General features: G+C 32.3%; 1 protein-coding gene across 1 annotated transcript in view; it reads right to left on the reverse strand.

Moving 5' to 3' along the window:
• LOC114325090 (FMRFamide receptor) overlaps positions 1-20,454 on the reverse strand; it is a 1,095,033-nt gene that overhangs the window by 281,514 nt on the left and 793,065 nt on the right. Inside the window, exon 3 of the mRNA XM_050650959.1 lies at positions 18,658-18,705. The gene's annotated coding sequence lies outside the window, so the exon portion shown is untranslated. The remainder of the gene's footprint in view (positions 1-18,657; positions 18,706-20,454) is intronic.

Below are 20,454 nucleotides of genomic sequence, written 5' to 3' on the forward strand. Positions count from 1 at the left end.
TTTTTGCATCCCACATGTTGGGAATTTAAATACCTTATCTTAGGGCATTATTCCTGTTGCCTTTTGCCCATCACAAGGCATTTTAAGTAAATATGCATATGTAAAGCATACATTTTATATTTGAAGGGTTATTACCACTATATTTCTTTGGTGGATCAGCTAGCATCCAGACTGTTATACTTACTTTTTCCAATTACTCCAATTTTTTATATCATGTTTATAAACATCCTAAGCGGCGACGATTTTAAATGCTCATATTTTTCTTCATATAAACATCGGCGCTTATTCGCGTCAAATTTCAAGACGATACGAAAAAAAACTTCAACCAAAACTCGAATTCAAAAAATTAGTGTATTTAACGTAGTCTTAAAAAACCACCGGTAGAGACGTTTAGTGCTACAATTAACATTAGAATGCGTAATTCGCGAGAAACTAATAGGGTCTACACCGTGCAATCTTAAAGCATTAAATGAGATGGAAAGACTGCGAAAATTTTAATAGGTGTAAATAATGATTATGATTTAATAAATGTATGAAGAAATTACAAATATGACGATGTATTTTAATGTTTGAAAAATGTTGAACTAAAAAGTAAAAAATAAAAAAATATGAAAAAAAATTTAAGAAACGCTTTTTTAATTACGAATTTACGAAGTTAAAAACGAGTGACTAAAATTAAAAATATAAAAAAATCAACCAAAAAGCAAAAGGTTTAAAAAATCCAGCTCAAAGGATTATTCTAAAAAAACTGTTAGATAGATTAAATATGCAAAAATCTCACACATTCGTTAAAAAATTGAAAAAATCTAACACATTCGTTAAACAAAGCGTCTTCATAGAACAAACGGTTTGATAGATATTTTTTTACTTTTCGCGTCCCACTCTTTTATTTAACGAATGTGTTAGATTTTTTCAATTTTTTAACGAATGTGTGAGATTTTTGTATATTTAATCGGTCTAATAGTTTTTTTCTAATAATTCTTAGAGTTGGATTTTTTTTATTGTTTGCTTTTTGGTTGATTTTTTTATATTCTTAATTTTAGTCACTCGTAACTAAAGAAAAGAGTTTCATAAAAAAAAATTTCATATTTTTTTATTCTCTTTTTTTTTTCTTGTAAATTATGTTGTAATGTAAAATGTATGCTACAAAAATTGGCCTAGTGTTAATAACGATGTAGTTCGGACACAATAAACTAAATAAAAAAATAAAGCTCGGATTATCTGATCTCGTTTTTCCATCAACTACGTTTCGAAATTTCTTTTCTAAATTTATAAACGTCTCTGTTCAATACTGTTGACTTTTTATACCATCCTACAGAGTAATATTTTATAAATGCCTTTAGTTTTTTGTAATTTTTAATATAAATTTTTTTCTTTTGAGGAAAGACTCAGATCAAAGAGACGAGGGTTTAATATCGTTCGATTTTTTTAAATAATATGAAAAATGCAGATTTTCTTTAAGATTTATAACTTTATCGAAGTATTGCTCCTAAAAAGGATTATGGTACTGTCATATTTTTATCTTGATTGACTATGTATAATACAAAGAATTTAATGAAAAATCCTTTATAAAAGGTATAAAATTTGATGGATTCGACCGTTACTTGATGGAAGTTCATTTTATCTCACAATAAAACACTGAAAAACGTTTGTTTTCTATACTTCCACAAAATTTATTACAGCTATGTTATTACTACAGCTGTTTCGGCAAAGTGCCTTTCTCAAGTGATATATTTTACAATGTGTTTGCCTTTTTAAGTCTTTAACTGAAGAGGTTGAGGAGTGGGGAGCTGTTTGTCTCGAGTTGGTCATTCAGAATTATATCTGTATTTTTCAATTTATTAATTTCCACTGATTCTAAAAGTGATAGCTTAAGGCCTTTATTTTGAATATGTAGAATTTGAAACTCTTCATTGAAAGAATGATTATGATCTAGAAGGTGAAGTGCGTATGTAGAAGTGTCTGTTTTTCTATTGTTGAAAGCCCTTTTGTGTTCTGTTATCCGTTTGTCAAAAGTTCTGCCAGTTTGACCGATGTAAGTTTTCGGACAGTCACCACAAGTTAGTTTGTACACACCACTCTGTAGTTGCTTTCTCTTTCGGCTTTTATTGTTTTTAATATGTTTGCTTAAGTTGTTGTTAGTTCTGAAAGCTGGTGTTATTCCCTTCTTTTTTATGTATCTGGCTATTTTTGTTGTTATTTTGCCAGTATATGTGAGAGAGCAGAAGGTACTTGGTTCTTTCTGTGGTGGTGGATACACTAATTTCAAGGCTTTTTTATGGAGTTTTTGGTTTAAAATGTTGTTAACTGTTTGTTCGTTATAGCCATTGTTTACTGCTATTTGTCTAATGATATTTAGTTCTGTCTCGAAGTTATTTTTTGTCATAGGAATTTCTGTCAGTCTATGTATCATGCTATGGTAGGCTGCTAATTTGTGTTGTGTAGGATGGGATGATGAATTGTGTATAGTTGTGTCAGTATGTGTAGGTTTATGATATACGGAGAACTCATGTTTGTTGTGTAGTCTGGTAATCGTTACATCTAGAAAGTTTATGGATTTATTTATGGAATAGAAACAGAACAGAATAATTCCATAAACTTTCTAGATGTAACGATTACCAGACTACACAACAAACATGCCGTATATCATAAACCTACACATACTGACACAACTATACACAATTCATCATCCCATCCTACACAACACAAATTAGCAGCCTACCATAGCATGATACATAGACTGACAGAAATTCCTATGACAAAAAATAACTTCGAGACAGAACTAAATATCATTAGACAAATGACAAATTAGTAAACAATGGCTATAACGAACAAACAGTTAACAAAATTTTAAACCAAAAACTCCATAAGAAAGCCTTGAAATTAGTGTATCCACCACCACAGAAAGAACCCAGTACCTTCTGCTCTCTCACATATACTGGCAAAATAACAACAAAAATAGCCAGATACATAAAAAAGAAAGGAATAATACCAGCTTTCAGAACTAACAACAACTTAAGCAAACATATTAAAAACAATAAAAGCCGAAAGAGAAAGCAACTACAGAGTGGTGTGTACAAACTAACTTGTGGTGACTGTCCGAAAACTTACATCGGTCAAACTGGCAGAATTTTTGACAAACGGATAGCAGAACACAAAAGGGCTTTCAACAATAGAAAAACAGACACTTCTACATACGCACTTCACCTTCTAGATCATAATCATTCTTTCAATGAAGAGTTTCAAATTCTACATATTCAAAATAAAGGCCTTAAGTTGTCACTTTTAGAATCAATGGAAATTAATAAATTGAAAAATACACATGTAATTCTGAATGACCAACTCGAGACAAACAGCTCCCCACTCCTCAACCTCTTCAGTTAAAGATTTAAAAAGGCAAACACATTGTAAAATATATCACTTGAGAAAGGCACTTTGCCGAAACAGCTGTAGTAATAACATAGTTGTAATAAATTTTGTGGAAATATAGAAAACAAACGTTTTTCAGTGTTTTATTGTGAGGTATAAAATTTATTAAAATCCAAAATGGAATATCCATTTTCAACTTCGTTGCTACACGAAACTACAGCCGCATCATTATTCCATTTTTTTTGTTAAAATCTCTTTAAGGGCTACATCACACGACGTTTTCGATATTTAAAATATCATTATCATTGTTTATAACTGACTGATCACAAGCTGAGCCACCAAAGAAATACCAGGGTATGAACCCTTTAAATGGTATAAAAATTTGTTATATTATCATAGTTGCTTAAAATTCCAAACGATGGATAAAATTTATAAAGATTAGCCTGTAGGCACAGCATAACTCCTCCATCACGTGGGTTGCTAAAAAGGTTGGTTTGTCTCCACATGAGCACCGAGTTGTTATCTAACAGTCCTCATGTAAAGACAAATCCAACTGTTTAGCAACCCAAATTTTATCCATCGTTTAAAATTTTAACCCTCGTAAAGCGGTGCTTAGATTCTTACGTAAACAACGGTGCGGGGTGCATTTGCACCCCATCTGTATATTTATTAAAATTTTTTTATATACTTGGCTTGGTTGGTGTCACGGACTCCGCAAACATTTTAAAAATAGTTCTAGGCTACCTAGACACCTGAAATTTTCAGGATAGCTTAGAACTAGCTAACAATGCAATATTTAACTGCTATTATACAGGGTGATTAATTATATAGTGGGGTGAAGCTCCGTAGATCCGGTATAATAATGTATAGCGATAAAACTCAATAAAAAAATTGTAGCGAACTTTGAGCTTTATATTACAAAATTAGTTAGAATGTTACAGGGTGTTCGATAACATAGTGGCAGACCAAACTTATGTTTTTTTAAACAGAACACCCTGTATTTTATTTATATTCGAAATATTTGTAACTTTTCGATTACAAAAATATAAGGGTTCGGTTATTATACGGGGTATTTACAAAGTTATAACCAATTTTCTATGAAAATCGTAACAAGTTTAACTACATGTATAAATAAAAGCAAGCAAAATTTCAATGGTTTATTGACGTCATATTTTTTTATTGATTGTCAAAATTTTCGTAAAAGTTTGTTTTGCTAATTTTCTTTATATTGAATACAGGGTGAGTCAAAACGCAAGTACATTATTTTCTCAGTAATTTTAAATAGATTACCCTGTATTTTATATCATTATCGAAAAGTACCATTACTATACTATAATTTTTGTATAACATTCCCTATGTGTAAATTTATTAGTTTTCGAGATATTTTCATTTTTCAGAGCAAAATTATTAATAATTACGGGTCTAAATCTTTCCAAATTTTAAGTAAGCCATGGCTGAATAATTGTCTAAGGACGGGTTGTTCGAACGCTAATCAACAATGATCATTATCAAATATTTAATTACTGTCACCAACTGTCAATGTCTACTTTGTTTGGGTTGCTGAATTACAATTATGAAATTACTTAATTAATTATGTTAATAATTTTTATGTTAATTGATTACCTAATCTCAAAATTATAATCAATTATGTTTTCAGCAACCCAATAAAAGTTGACATTGACAGTTTTGGTGACAGTAATTAAATATTTGATAGTGATCATTGTTGATTAGCGTTCGAACAACCAGCCCTAAAACTTACAATTTACGATTATTGATTATTAATCTGTAATCAAAGTGGGCTACAATTTTTGTTATTAACTTTTATTACTATCTATTACTTATAACGGATCTACAAAGCTTTTTACCCCACTGACCAATCACACTGTATGGATAAATCGACTTTTTTTTAATTCAAACTATTTTAAAAATCCAATAAAAATTCATATTTTGTCATGTTGTGTCCTACATATGTACATGTACAATAACAGAACTTTGATATTATAAAATATTTATTTATGAAACAGTTCGTGAAGTATGCTTTTTGCGAACGCACGCAATTTTCAGAGCACGAGCGACAACGGAGCGAGTGCTATAAATTGCGTAAGTTCGCAAAAATTACTTCACGCACAGTTTCATACAATATTTTATCTACGATAAACAAATAAAAAAAGCTGTAACTCTTCGTCAATGGAATTCGTTTCTATTCTACAATTTTTAGAACTTTGACATTTAAAAATTCTAACTACTGTCAAAACACAAAACTGTTAAAACTTTTGTTGTAATTCATTGCTCATATTGTCATCACCATGACAACGCGAAAGTTAAGGATTGTCACCATGATAACTCGAAAGTTAAAAACAGTGCGAAAAAGTAAATCCCATTTAAAACACATTGTTACTTCACGCACACTTTAAATCCTACACTCACTGCTATCTATAATGACAGTTTTCACAAACTAAAAACTTATACATAATACGACATAGAGAGTTACTTTATAAAGTACTTTATATTTACTCTATGTCATATTATGTATAAGTTTTTAGTTTGTGAAAACTGTCATTATAGATAGCAGTGCGTGAAGAGTTTAAAGTGTGCGTAAAGTAACAATGTATTTTAAATGGGATTTACTTTTTCGCACACTTCCAATGGGTTTTTTGGCACACTTTCATATAATCAAATATCCTTAACTTTCGCGTTGTCATGGTGATGACAATATCAGCAATGACTTACAACAAAATTTTTGACAGTTTTGTGGTTTGAAAGTAGTTAGGATTTTTAAATGTCAAAGTTCTAAAAATTGTAGAATAGAAATGAATTCCAGTGACGAAGAGTTACAGTTTTTATATTTGTTTATCATAGATAAAATATTGTATGAAACTGTGCGTAAAGTACTTTTTGCGAACTTACGCGATTTATAGCACTCGCTCCGTTGTCGCTCGTGCTCTAAATATCGAATACTTCACGAACTCTTTTATAAATAACTATTTTTATTAGAGTGTAATTTTTGGAATTTTAAGCATTTTATCGTTAAATCGTTTATCGTTAAATTATTTTATATTCTTTCCTATAAATAATAAAAAGGTTTTATTATAAAAAGTTTTTTTTATAAAAGTGTAATTATTTTTTTATATGTGAACATCGGGGAAATTAATTTGAATCATAATTAGGACTTATTTTTTATTGTATGAAATATAATTTTACAAAAAAATACTCATTCCTTCTTAAAAAAAATTGTTATGGTTGCAAGACAAACACATGCAATTTTTCACAGAATGAGCAACACAAAGTTTGTACACACAATACAATTATACCGGGACTTTCGGCCATTTTCTCTAACGTAAATAACACCGACCTTGTCCCGTAGCTCTGTTAGTTCCAAGTGGAACATCAGAAACGTCCAATTCAGAATAATATGAAATTTTTATCATTTGCACCCTACAGTCATTTTTCCAAAAAAGCACGTAAATGCAAAGAGTTTTAAATGCTGTAATGGGTGGAATACGTTTAGAATTCAATTTAATACGAATAAAAAAATATGCAAAAACCAAAACAAAATATTAAAAAAGATAGGTGAGAAAAACGAGGTCTGGGGTGCAGCTGCACCCCGCACCACTTTACGAGGGTTAAGCAACTATGCTAATATGACAAATTTTTATACGATTTAAAGGATTATTACCCTGGTATTTATTTGGTGGCTCAGCTTGTGATCAACCAGTTATAAACACTGATGATGACATTTTAAATATCGAACACGTTCTGTGATGTAGTCCTTAAAGGAGTTTTAAACATTTTTATACCTTTTATAAAGGATTTTTCATTAAATTTTTTGTGATTGATGGTATACAAGCTCGTACAGCCAGCTACAGGAAAATTCTTTTTGTGGATTATGTATAATACGTTTTATTGGAGCAAATCTTTTATAGTGGCGTTGTCTTATTTTTCCCTATAGTAAAGCGAAAAATAGTAAAGACCGTGAAACGTTCAATTTGCTCAACAAAGGGAGTCTGCTATAAAAATGTAAATATTTCATTTAATTATAAGTTAAAAATATATATTATTTATACTTTCCTTTTATTTTCATTAGTGCAGAGTATTTCATAATTTTTATTAGTATACTGGAATATTATAATAAAATAGTGGTTGATATTCAATATTCAATTTTACTGAATTTTGCTGAATTAACAATTTGCTGAATAGTCACATATATATTTTTTTAAGTGTCGAGTTTTTTTTTTTTTTTTTTTTTATTTGTGACTTTAGCACTTAGCTATTTAGCCAGATACAACTTGATAATAATTAATACTAATACAAAAAAACTATTAAACCTAATACAAATTATTAAAAAGAAAATCATATTATTCTAATTTACTTAATACTAAATAAAAAAGTGTCTATCTATACCTACTATTGCAAACAGATCAAAATAGTCAAAAGAAAAAAAAAACCTCTTAAAAATTACTAAAGACATTACTATAAAAGGAGGGAAAATAAACAATTGGGTAAAAAAAAAGGTTAACGAGATTGGCTAAAATTGATTACAGACATACATTTGTACTATGTATAAATTTGATTAGACAATCATATACTCTTTTGTCATTAGTAGCCAATAGGTTATTTATTTGGTACGGAGGAAATATTTGCAGCGTTTGCAAGCTGCTTAAAAGAGTTCCTGTATGCTGAATATATTTGGAACAGTTAAAAAAGATATGATTAAGATCTCCTTGTTCTTGACATGTTTCACATAAGTCTGAATTGTAAATTTTGATTTTAGCAAGATGAGTAGGATAACAAGCATGACCAAATCTCAATCTTATTAAGGTTGTTATATATTTACGGATGTTACTAAATTTCTTAAACCATCTCGAATTTGGAATTTGTGGTTGGATATAAATATATTGTGTTGTTGAGTGGTTACAAAAAGTTTGCCAATAAGTTTTCCAACGATCTATTTGATTTCTTTTAGAGATACAAAAAGTGTCAGGAATACAAATTCTCTCCTCTGGTACAATTTCAGCTGAAGAGGTTATTGCAGCTTTAGCTAAAGAATCAACATGCTCATTATATTTTATACCAACATGAGCTTTTACCCAAATAAAATTAGTAGTTTTATTTTTATTTTTAAGCTTGACAAGCATGTTCTTAATTTGGTAAATGAAAGGATTAGAATTATAATTGGGTAATTTTGAATTTTTGAGAGATAATAAAACTGACAATGAATCGGATATTATTAACACTGAATTATTGTTTAAACTATCGAAATATATCAAGGATTCAAGAATTGCAATTGCTTCTGCACTAAAAATTGAGCAATTAGAAGGTAATTTGAACATTTTTTCTGTTGACTTAGATGGAATGTAGAAAGCACATCCGGTCCCTTCCGATGTTTTGGATGCATCTGTATAGATTACAGTTGCTTTGGGCCATTTGTCTATACAGGAATTCAAGATGCATAAATCTAATAATGAACTATTATAATATGTAGGTATATGTATATCTGGTTCATAAAAAAATGCGAAATAGTCGTTAGTATCAAGGTTGTTGATATTGTTGATATACTTATTGTTGCACATGGTTCTAAAGGCTGTACACAGGGTTGGTGTATTTTTATGAGTCCAGTAACTGTTTGTTAGATCATCTGTGTTTAGTGAGCTTATGCTAGAATATAATGAATTATTGATACATGCAATTTTCACAACAAATTTTTCACTCAGATAATCTCTTCTAAAATTCAAGGGAGGTTCTAAAGCTTCAACATGCAATGGTGCTATTGGAGTAGACTTCATTGCTCCCATACAGATACGTAGAACAGTACGTTGAAATACATCAATTTTATTTAAAATTTGTTTACTTGCTGATCCATAAAGTATACATCCATAGTCCAGAATAGATCTGATGTAAGATTTGTAAAATAGTAAAGCTGTTTCTACATCAGCTCCCCACCAAGTTTTAGAAATGGATTTTAAAAAGTTTAGACCTTTATTGCTTTTGTCAAGCATATGCTCGATGTGTAATTTCCAAGTTAGCTTTTGATCTAGAAACATGCCTAGATACTTTATTGACTTGCAGAAATTTAAAGTTTGGCCATTTAATAAAATAGTATTTGTGTTAGGAATATTATGTTGTGAAAAAATACACACATTAGATTTACTAGTGGATAAATTAAAACCATTTTCACAAAACCATTTTGAGAAATATTCATGTAATTTTCTTAAGATTGTGAGGGAGGGTTCATATTTTGTCCTTTCTGTATATATGAGGAAGTCATCCGCATATTGGATTGTTTTGTAAGTAATACTTGGTGCATTAAGGCTATGAAAATCAGCCGTATACAGATTAAAAAGAAAAGGGCTTAAGACTGATCCCTGAGGTAATCCCCAACTGTTATAACGTGGTCCAAGAAGTTCATTTTTATGGTTTCTAACGTATAGGCGTCTATCAGTGTAGAAATTAAGAATAGTTTGTGCTAGTTTTATGGGTATTTGAAACTGATTGATCATTTTGTCTTTTAATCGAGGTAAACACACACTGTCATAAGCGCCTTCTATATCTAGTGATAAAGTAGGCAAATAATTATTTCTAGAAAAATTACCCTGTATGTCCGCTACAAGTGTAGCTAAAGCATCTAAAGCTCCACATCCTCGTCTGTATCCAAATTGATTGTTTGGTAGTAACTTTTTAGTATGGACCCACCATTCTAGTCTGTTTTTTAACATACGTTCCAAAGTTTTAAATACACACGAAAAAAGAGAAATGGGTCGATAAGATTCGGCTGAATTTGGATCTTTTGTAGGCTTTAGAATCGGAATAACAATTATGTCTTTAAAAATATTTACGTCAGAATTGTCTTGAACTATACGATTAAAAAGGTCCAATAGAAAATGTTTTGCTACTTCTGGAAGGTTTAAAAGCATGGAGTATTTGATATGATCGTATCCTGGACTATTATCTTTACGATTATTTATAGCGAAAATTAGTTCATTGTAAGTAAAAGGTTTTAAGAGAAAATGATTTTTATCAGCTGGGGTTGATGCTATGGAGCTGGGAATTATTTGAGGGTTCGCAGTTGGGGGTGCAACTTTAATAAGAAAGTCATCCATCCATTTCTGATCTAAAGATTTTATGTTTGATAGCGGTTTTCTGTAAAGTTTTTTAGCTTGATTCCAAAGAGTTGTAGCGGATGTATTTTTATTGAGCGAAGAGACCCATTCAATCCAATGTTTTTTGGCTATACTTTTTAATGTTTTTTTGGTTCTAGCTGCAATCTCCTGATATTGAACATAATTTTCAAAATTACTTTTTTTCTTGTAATTTATTAGAGCCAATTTTCGTTGTTTGATAATATTGTCACAATCAATATTCCACCAAGGAGGTGGAAGTGTCGAGTTTAGTAAATAATACATGATATATTTATATTTTTGTTTGTTGTTAGTGTACTGCAGCTTCTGAATAAATTCTATTTCAAGGAAAAGTTTATTTTATGAAGAAAGACAATACTGAGCAAAGGCTTTTATGCTCCTGTGGTAATGTCATAAAGTTACATATTCATGGTAAGACTACCGTTTCATATATTTTGTAGGTTCCATCTTGTAGTAAAATTTATTATTAAAAAAGCCATTTACCTTTTTACATAATATGTTCAGATAGTTCATCATTTTTGAATTATTTTCCTTCGGGAGCATTTATAAATTATACATACTAAAAGTAAATTTAATCTTTTATTTTTGTTTAGTCATTTTTGATTTCTGTCGTATTTCTGCTATTGAGTGGAAGCTGAAGAGACAGAAGTATGTTTAGTGATTGTTTTATACATATAAATCAAACTTATGCTACTATACACGGTACTAAGTTTGGACTCTAGGATATTAGGATAGTTCATATGCTTTTCAGGATATTTATTTTTGACGGGTGCGTTTTATTTATATTTTTGACGGGACCAAATAAGAAGATAAACGAGGATGGAAACAACCCAGAGAGTATCTATTAATTTTCTATTATTACTTACTAGTGTTAGCCCAAAACAGTCAAATATAAAACATAAAACCGACGTACCTGAGTAAACATCTTTATAAAACTATGAAAAAAATGCACTTCTCTCGAAGCGGCGCGCGCGCGACTTTCAGATGGGTACGAAAATTTTTGGGAAATACTCATCCATACCTTGAAACCTAGGGCCCGATAACATGAAACGCGTTCTACAAGACGAACCTCAACTCAACCATTTTGATACCATAAGTAATTTTTCCGTTTAGAGGGATGTGAGCATATGGCTTAAATCTGGATAGTGATAGTAATAATGATTTATATAAAAAAAAACAATAGGATTTGTGTCAAAAAAATAGTTAATACTAGGGTCATTTGTAAAATAAGGTTAGCCATGCCGCTGAGAAAGAGTACGACATGCTGGGAAAAATCTGGCAACACTGCTTCACACATAAATTCTCCCTCTCTTTCACCCCAACACTTTCGCCTCGCTGAATTTCTGCAGTAAGGGTAAAAACATGCCGAAGATACATGGATGAGTGCGGTGTAAGTCGCGATCGCGGTCGCTACATCGATATCAAAACAAACCTTCATTTTCTTATAAGATCGCACATACCAAGGATGTGTCACCCGTTTACCCTCGCGACCTTGCATTGCGGTTTACAGCGATGTCGATGCCAAAACAGGATACGGAAAGTATCTTCGGTATGTTCTACCCGTCATCGATGTAAACCTCGACCGCGATCGCGACCTACACCTCGCTCATCCATATATCTTCGGCATGTTTTACCCTTAGGCGGTCTAGCAGCCCTTGAATATGGAGGTCACAGTCACTGTTACCGCCAATGTGAAATTCATGCTGTGATACGTTTTTTCACCTATCATTATCAGTTAATCGAAGTTTATGGGTATCAGTAACTATCTGTTAAAAATGTTAGCAAAGGCTGTAGAGAATTCAGTGAAGTCCGGACGGAAATTTACGCTGAATCTGAAAGCCTTCCGCTCCCAGCTTCATCGTGAATTTCCGTTCATTGCGAACATGTTGAATAGAGTTGCACTTTTACCCATAAACCTTGATTAACTGACGATTAATGTCAATAGGTAAAATGCATTTTATGCTTAAAAAACGTATTACAGCATGAATTTCACATTGGCGGTAACAGCGACAAATACCTCCATCTTCGAAGACTGCTAAGCCGACACTAAGCAATGCAACGAGGCGAAAGTGGTGGAGCGAGAGAGACGGAGAGTTGATGTGTAGTGCGGTGTTGCCAGATTTCTTCCACCATGTCGTCCTCCTTCTCAGCGGCATGGGGAACCTTATTTTATGAATAACATTTGTGCTTGCTTTTATTAAAAAGTATGATATAAAAGTAGTGTCTCCATTAGTTAGAAAATATTCCTCCAACTATGCTGACTTTCCACTTATCTACATAAATGAAATGTGTTTCTAAAAACTCGGTATACCTAAATTTACTGTTTTATTATTTGGTAGATATAAAATGCAGATAAAAAAGATATTATTTGGATTATTTAATTTTTTTATTCTGTGTATCCATGACCAAACCATTTAAAAACAATAAACGTGTTGAAGGAAATTTCAACAAAGCCCGATTTACAGCCAGGGCTTAGTTTACTGCTGGCAATATCCACACCAAAGACGTTCTATAAATGAACGTGTCGGAGATACACGACGAAGGAACTTTTTTAATAAATAGACAAACAACTCTCGAGTTTTACGAACTTAAATTACTCAACAGATGGAACTCAGGTCATGTTTTCGAAACAAGGGCGAGTTTTTTGACAAAACAGTTTAAAGGTCAGTATTATACAGAGTGAGTTTTACGCCCCAATTGAGTCTTTTTATTAATGTGTAAGGGTCTTGCCTTAAGACGTCAATTGAGACGTATGCGCATGTATGGTTGATTACGAGAAAGTGTTTGATGGAGTTTATGCACGCCAAGATTATGCAAATACAACATATTACACCAAATGAGGCACGGTGACTTATAAAAAACAGAGCTGGACCCTAAAAAAGCACCAGGACACGACCTAATCACTGGAAAAATTATGAAAGAACTACCGCAAAAAGGAATACTTATGTTAACCTACATTACTAACGCCGTCATAAGACTCAAATATTTTCCTGCGCAATGGAAGCTAGCGCAAATAATACTTATCCCTAAACCTGGTAAACCTCAACACGAAACAACTTTATACCGACCAATAAGTCTACTGCCTGTCATGTCGAAAATTATGGAAAAATTACTAGCTAAGAGACTAACAAAAATTATTGCAGAAAAAGAACTTCTACAGATACAAAAATTTGGATTTAAAGTCAAAAATTCAACAATTGAACAGATTCATTGACTGGTAGAATTAATCCAAGACTCTTTTGAAAGTAAGCAATATTGCTCAACTGCATTCATCGATGTGAGTCAAGCTTTTGACAAGGTGTTGCATCAGGGACTCCTATATAAACTAAAAACGGACCTACACCAAAACATGTATGACATACTATACTCATACCTAAAAGAAAGATATTTCCAGGTAAAATATGAAGACGAGATAACCGGTCTACATTTCATAAAGACAGGCGTTCCTCAAGGTAGCGTTCTTGGGCCGATCCTGTATTTACTATTTACCTCCGATTTGCCTACGGACAATAAAGTACATACAGCCACATTTGCAGACGATACCGCAATAATGGCGGTACATTCAGATCCCGTTGTTGCAGCAGACCAACTCCAAGAAAACCTAAATCAAGTCCAGAAGTGGACTAAGAAATGGAAGATAAAACTTAACGAATCCAATCAAGCCACATTGTATTCACTAAATGTCATAGCGATTCTCCTCCAATATCACTCAACAATGCTCCCCTTCCAACTGTAGATACTGTAAAGTACTTAGGCCTACATATGGACAAGAGACTCACTTGGAAAACTCATATATGGAAAAAAAGAAAACATCTTGATACCATATATAGGAAATAATATTGGTTGCTCGGAAGAAAATCCCAGTTGTCGTTGAGAAATAAATTACTAGCATACAATGCCATACTCAAGCCAATTTGGACGTACGGAATACAGCTGTGGGGTACTGCTTCAAAATCCAATCTAGCAATCATGGACCGGTTCCAAAACAAGGTGTTACGAGTAATAACTGATGCGCCGTGGTTTGTAAGCAACAAAGACATCCTACAAGACCTTCAAGTGCCAACTGTGAGTCAATTGATAGTGTCACACAGTGATAAATATTTACAGCGACTAGAAAACCACCCAAATGTGTTAGCGCTAAATTTATTGGAAAATAGTTAACCAATTAGACGCCTTAAGCAAAAATTTCCATTAGATTTACCATTCTTAAGTTAAGAAACACTAATTGTAAACGTAATTTTAATACTCATGTAGAGTAAATATTTATTGAAATATTTCTCTTCGCGCCATTGTAAATTTCAACAAATGTGTTTATGGTCTGTTTTTTGACTCATTGCACAGTAAACAAACAATAAAAAAAAGAGTATGCAAATATGTGAATATCATGCTTGGCGTAAGGCAAGGTTATATTGTGTCTCCTCTAATAGTCTACATCTACTCTGACTTAAAGAACTCCAACTTAAAGAAGACAAAGCTTATGGTCATGAGCAGGAAAAAGATAGCAGAAGGTCAACTCTACATCAACCAAACCCCTGAAGAAAGGGTGACGCATTACAACTACCTCTGCACCATAATAAATGAAAAATGAACCAAGAACCAAGAGATAAGAACGCGAATCGGAAAAGCCAGATCCACTTTCAAACGGGAGCAGGGCCTTTGTCAAAAGACCCACAACCTCACTCTTGGCATAAAAGTAAGAATGTTGCGATGCTACGTCTTCTCTGTTCTTTTTTATGGTGATAAATCGTAGACTGTGAACGAAGATATGTGCTCAAAATTAGAAGCATTTGAGATGTGGAGAATCACCATGTGGAGATCTGGAAGCATTTGAGAATCAGATATTACTTAATATTCCGTGGAGTGACCTAGTAACAAATGGGGATGTACTCAGAAGAATTAAGAAGAACCGAGAGTATCTTCAATAAAAATAATATTTATGATTTAACACTAGAAGCACCAACATTTCTGCATACCTAGAAGCACCGCAGCGGTCAAAATGACGGGTATTAGAATTTCTATGGCCAGCCGTTTTTGAATTCTTTTTTACTTGATAAAAACATATATTGAGTTAAGAACTAATAATAAAAGATATATTTAATTGATTTAAATGAATTATTTAATTATTTAAACACGATTTATGCAGTATACCCTATTCCACGAACATATGCCTGTATTGGATTACTTCGACAACGAATATTTTACTGTGCAAAATAAGAAGAACGAAAGTAAATTGCAAATTACATTGTTGTTTATTGGAGTAAGTATTAGCGCCATTTACTTTCGTACTTCTTATGTTGCACAGTAAAATATTCGTTGTCGAAGTAATCCAAAACAGGCGTCTGTTCGTAGAATGGCCAATAGCAAAATTTTTCAATTTTGCTTGTACAAGACCCACACAAATTTTATTTACATTTATGTATATGACAAATTTCACATGTTTTTTACTTTCACCTGCTACGTTTTCTCTGTTGTTTTTTGTGGTGTTGAATCGTGGACCTTGAACAAAGAATATGTGCAGAAAATTGGAAGCATTCCAAATGTGGCTATATCGGAGAATAGCCACAAAAGAATTGGAGAGTCACAAATGAGGAGGTCCTCAGAAGAATGTAGAGGAACCGAGAGGTACCACCATCAAATCTCGAAAGTTCGAATACTTTGGACACATTATGCGAAATGAATCCAGATATACCCTTCTAGAAGCCATCCTGCAAGGAAAAATATTTGGAAAACGGGGCCCAGGAAGAACAACATCCTGCGGATAAGGTAAAAATTTCCATGATGGTCGCCAACATTCATCACGGATAGGCACATAAAAAAATAATATGATCAAAAATAATATATGCCTAAGTGAATACATAAATATAAGCTAGTAAAGCTACTAATATAATATAGTTGCTAACCAGGTGTACTAGCGCTATTGCAAAGTAACTCCCATCCTATAGTGTCGATGGATGAATTCTCTAAACTGCTTCCGCGAATTCCTCTTACCTGGTTGGTAATAATTCCTAAAGAGGTATGGAAGTCAGCATTCGAAGTTGAAGCAGAAGTACTGAGCATATCCTCAATCTCAACTTGATCTTCAGAATCGCTACCCGATGAATGTCCTTGATCAACTTTATCAGGCACATACTCGTCTTCTTCATTATTGGATACATTTTCATCACATAACTCTACTTCGTATTCATTATCTGACAAATTCTGTAACCACTCCAATAGTTATTGCTCAGTCAAATATCGACGAGACGTGATAACAGCAGAAAATAGAAAGATCACAATGAAAAATCAAAATACATATTGAGCACTTGCAAAGAGTATACTCAAATTACCTAAGCCCGACCGCACATCAAAGAAACATGAAACGTAAATTACGTTTCATGGAAATAAACCACTGCTAAACATATATACGTCCGGCCATTTATGAACCTCTCCGAAAATAAAAATGTGTCATGAGCATGAATCACACTCGTTTCATTGGTAGGCGGACTTTGAGATTTGTTTAGCAGTGTTTTAGTTTCATGAAACATGTTTTTCGTTTCATGTTTCATGTTTTTCGTTTCATGTTTCTTTGGTGTGCGGCTTGGCTTATAACAAATGTTTTCGGTGCATTTTATACATAAAATAAGTAAAAATTTCCTAAAAAAATACAACAAAATGTAAAATACCTTGTCATTACTACTCAATTTTTCTAGGTAGACATTAACTATATTCAAAATGTAATTATACTGTAAAAGTACCTGTAAAAGAGAAATTATAATCCTTAAATAAATATTAAAGTCCCAAATTATAAATTTTGTAAAATAAATATGAATGAGTGATATAGAGGGTCAAAAAGAGAAAGCAGTCAAAATAACTGCTCTTGTGCTTCTAGGTAGACATTAGCATATATCTTAAAAAGTAATTCTGCTAAGTAGCTGTAAAAGAGAAATTATAATCTTCAAATAGATCTAGGAAAAGTCATAAATTATCAAGTTTCTAAAATAACTATGAATGAGTAAAACAGAGTGTCAAAAATAGAAAGCAGTCAAAATGACCACTCTGGTGATTCTAGTGTTAAATCTGGTGAACGAGGAGGTCATTCAATACAATCTAATCTACCAACCATCCGGAAAACGTCTTATCTACCTAACGCCGACCATTGATACCAAGAGATGGAGCTCCGTGTTGCTGAAACGGGTCTAGGACGTTTCATCGCCGCCGTTTCGATGCCGCCAGTTCGATGCCGATGCCGGCCGATTCATCGCCAGTCAATTAATCGCTATCTGATATATTTCCGAATTTTCGACAGTTACAATTATTAGTTATTTTTAGTATTAATTAGGAATTCTAGGAAATGCGAGATATGACGGCGATGAAATGGACTGGCGATGAACCGGCGGCATCGAAACGGCCGGCGATGAACCGGCGGCATCGAAACGTCCCATTCCGTATGATATCTCATATAAATTGGCTCCAAACTTGTTTTTTAGAGCAGGTAAAATTTCAATCCTAATTATCATTTCATAAATATTGCTTGTTAAATTTTCTTCTGTAAATAATAGCCCAATTAACTGAGTACCTCTAACCCAACCATACATTTAGTTTTTGTGGTCTTGGAGTATAGTTTTCACGTATCCAGTGTGGATTTACCTCACTCCAATATCTTAAATTTTGTCGATTTATATTCCCACAATCTGTAAATATTGCTTCGTCGGAAAAACATATCTTGTTAACAAAGATCTCATCAGTTAAAATTTTATTCATGATTACCTGGTCTTTTTCTTCTTCTTTTACTTCTTCTACGGCCCAAACTTAGCCTTGCCTCCTTTATTTTTTGCCTTCTGTGGCTGCTATTCTCCATACACGGACTCCTAAAAGGGTTTGTGCGTCGCTGTTTACTGTGTCTTCCCAGCGTTTTCTTCGCTTTCCAACCGATCTCTTTCCCAACATTCTAGCGTTCAGTGCTCTTTTTGGTAGCCTATCCTCTCCCATTATTATCACATGTCGGGCACATTGCAATTTTTGTATTTTAATGAAGTCTCACAGAGATATTTTCTTATAAAGTTGATGATTATCTGACTAAACTGTAATTTACGTTCATAGACATCTTCACTTAATTCTTGCAACAACTGGATTTTGTCGGGTTTAATTATTAAAGTTTTATTTATACACTTACCGTATAATCTCATCAGCGAAAAAGTGATCCAACATTTACAGGAACAATCTGGAAAAGAAATATATTTGTAGATACATGCTACGGTTGCTAAATAAAAATAAATTAAGATTATTGATAAGAGATTAATTGTTCTTAATAGTTTAATATAATAACACCAAAAATCATCAGTGTAGTGCGGCAGATTCGTGCAAATATTATAAGAATTGCACATTTAATGATACAAGCATATAATTTGGTCCACATATACTGTACATATAAAGGTTCAAATTTAGATATGAGGCCATCTCAGATTTTGTCTTTTACAAAAATGGCGGTCATTCAAAATGGGCAACTATACATATGTGACTAATAGCACGATCTTTTGAATGAAAAGTCCGATTTCAACCAAATTTGGTACATAGGTTCTTTTTGTGATTTACAAGATCCATGTCGTGAACTGGAAGAATCGGTTTACCAGAAGTTGTATTTTTTCTGGTTTTTTATGTAAAACTATTTTATATTATGTAAATAATTTATTTTCAATTTTTTCACCCTGTATATATTAATTTTTCAAAATGGTAATACCACCATTGAAAAAAGCGTAAGAATATCTTTTAGGAAATATTTTGAACTTTTTAGTTATTTTAATTACCATTTAATAAATACATAACGTATCTTCACATGTACCTATTTGTGGCAGATTCGTGCCAATATTATAAGAATTATTGTGCATTTAATGGTAGAAGCATATAATTTGGAACACATATACTACACATACAAAAGTTCAAATTTAGATTGATTTTGCCTTTTACAAAAATGGCGAGCATTCAAAATGGCGGCTACACATATGTGAATAATAGCACGATAACTTTTGAACGAAAAGTCCGATTTAAGCCAAATTTGGCATCAAGGTTTTTTTTTAATGAATAAGATCGAGGTCTTGAACCGCAAGAATCGGTTTACCAGAAGCTGTGTTTTTACTGTTTTTTATGTAAAAATATGTTGTTTTTTTTTCAATTCTTTCACCCTGTATATATTAAGTTTTCAAAAAGGTAATACCGCCATTGAAGAGAGTGTAAAAATATTTTTAGGAAAGATTTTGAAATTTTTAGTTATGTTAGTTACCATTTAATAAATGCATATCGTATCTTCACATGTACCTATGTGCGGCAAATTCATTTTAAATGCCTGCCATTTTTTTAAAAGACAAAATCTGAGATGGCCCCACATCTAAATTTGAATCTTTGTATGTGTAGTGTGTGTGGTCCATATTATATGCTTTTACCATTAAATGCACAATAATTCTTATATTATTTGCACGAATCTGTCGCACATAGGTTCATAGGTACATATGAAGATAGGTTATGCATTTATTAAATGGTAATTAACATAACTAAAGAGTTCAAAATATTTCTTAAAAAATACTTTTACACTCTTTTCAACGTCGATATTAACTTTTTGAAAAATTAGTACATACAGGGTGAAAGAATTAGTAAAAAACAACATGTTTTACATAAAAATCAAAAATCAAAAATCAAAAATCAAAAGTTATCGTGCTATTAGTCACATATGTACAGTCGCCATTTTGAATGCCCGCCATTTTTGTAAAAGGTAAAATCTGAGATGGAGTTATATTTAAATTCGAACCTTGACCGGTGTAGTATACGTGGTCCAAATTATGTGCTTCTACCATTAAATGCACAATAATTCTTATAATATTTGCACGAATCTGCCACACACAGGTTCATGTGAAGATACGTTATGCATTTATTAAATGGTAATTAACATAACTAAAAAGTTCAAAATATTTTTAAAAAA

The sequence above is a fragment of the Diabrotica virgifera genome, chromosome 5, assembly GCF_917563875.1.
Source record: "Diabrotica virgifera virgifera chromosome 5, PGI_DIABVI_V3a".
Lineage (NCBI taxonomy): Eukaryota > Metazoa > Arthropoda > Insecta > Coleoptera > Chrysomelidae > Diabrotica > Diabrotica virgifera.